A 2,018-nucleotide genomic window follows, 5' to 3' on the forward strand; every position below is an offset into this window, starting at 1 on the left:
AGATGTACTAGAATTCAGGTGCGATAGTGTGAATATACCACAGGTCTTCTGGGACAGCAAGGGATTCTTTTTCTATGCTGGGATCAGTGAAGATGAACTCTGATTTTGTTGCTTGACCATGTCAAAATGGTGTCTGATTAGAAACAGGAATTCAAGGAAGAAACCAAGGCAATTCTTAGGCTGAAGGGGTAAAGCCCTTTTAAATTTAGAGGACAGCAGAGATACTGAGCTGCCAACCCCTAAATGATTTTTAGACAACAAATCTCCCTGTCTCTGTGGTATGACAAACATACCTTTCTCCTGCTATTTAGAAAGCTCCAGTTTAAGTCGTGGAATGTGGGTTTAAGATGTAGTCTTGGTTTTTCAGTTTAATTCCCATAGCAAAAAGGGCAAGGAGTTTTTGTGACAGGAAGCCAAATGCTGTTCAGCTGGTGCTGGGAGTGAGGCTCTGCAATGTTTGTGTGTAAGCTGGACAGTGAAGGGTCAGAAAATCTCAAGGGCCAGACATCTGATGCTTTAGAGATTTGAATTCTTACTTTTTGATCAGCTGAGACCTCAGATTCTGCTACGGATGCTCTGGGGAAGCCTCTATACTGTGTGGAGGCAAAGGCTGGCTTGTTTGCTGTGGTGGGCCTGGGGACCCCTTCAGATGTGCCCAAGGCTATAAGGAGCCTGGTGAATTCAGCTAAGAGGATCTCAGCTATTACAGGATCAGTCTCAAGTACAAGTGCTTGAACTAGCACTATGTCTGTTTTTAATCTGCTGAGTCTTTCATCAGATAACAGACCAAGAATCTTGGTAGCCGGAATTTGGGTTTTAGTCATGCTTTTGCTGTGTGATTGCAGTGAAACAGAGCTGAGCGAGTGGACTCTTGTGTGAATGCTGCTGCTGAATGGAGTTTTGTTAGCTTCTCCTCTGGGTACGGCTCTTCTGATCTCTCATGGGAATCATGGGGGGAGAGAGATGAATCTGAAGAGCTGCTGACATGAGGAGAAAAAAAAGTTCTTGTATCTGTATAGTGATACTATTTTATTATTTATGTGGCCCTAAAATGCAGCAATGATGGTGTCTTGGATGAATTGTTTCCAAAACAGCATAATTTGAACCCTGATTTGGGGAGTGGCGGTCAAAGCTGTGACAAACACCTTGGCCTTCCTTCTTTTCTCTTCTTTTTTCCCTCTCCAAACCAGGGTATAATAGAAATGGGCTGAAATTGAAGTGTATTACATGTGTTCTATCCCATCTTGTATGCTTGCTGGTTCACGTTCAGCTGCGGTAAGCCTCCCTGTGTGAGCAGGTTTCAGACTTGCTCTCCTTTGCTGGGATAGCAGGTGAGAGTTTTGCTGCACAAGAAGAAAACAAGAGACTCTCCCTTGCTGCTAGCTCTTGGCTGGTCTGAGGTGTTGGTCATCTGTGCACCAGGGATTCTTTGGCTGCTCAGGAATTTGTTTGAGCTGCAGAATATGGGTGTGTAGGATGGAGGCCATATGTCAGAGCTCCTGGGTGGGCAGATGTGAGGCACAGCTGCCCTAGCTGTACATGCTGAACCTCACCGACATGAGGCATGCAGCCCAATGCTGGTCACCAGCCTTTGTAAACTTGTGCTCAGCTCCAGGAGCCTCCTGTGTCTCTGATTCCTGCCCATACCTTTCCAAATCATAACCCTACTCCAGGGCAGGATCACAAACAGGTCTCTACACTCTCCAGCCCAAGATTCTAATCCCATGTGCTGCCCTGTGCTTGGTTATCTATTTACCCATCAGCTATGCCAGCTACAAAGGCTTCTGGAATGAGATGGTTTGGGGATGTGCTGCACTTGGAATATAATTTGTGTTACTTCTCCTGGGCTTCAAAGCAAGGAACAGTTTGTCCTCTGTGAATATAAAACGTAAACATGACTGATACTTCCTACTTAAAGTGTGCTCTTTGAACTTGTTTCCCTCATCATCCCCTTCCCCCTCCCCCCTTAAACTTTGGAGAGAGCCTAGAATCATGACAAAAAAGGAGAAAAACCAGTC

The sequence above is a fragment of the Corvus hawaiiensis genome, chromosome 1, assembly GCF_020740725.1.
Source record: "Corvus hawaiiensis isolate bCorHaw1 chromosome 1, bCorHaw1.pri.cur, whole genome shotgun sequence".
In the NCBI taxonomy this organism is placed as follows: Eukaryota; Metazoa; Chordata; class Aves; order Passeriformes; family Corvidae; genus Corvus; species Corvus hawaiiensis.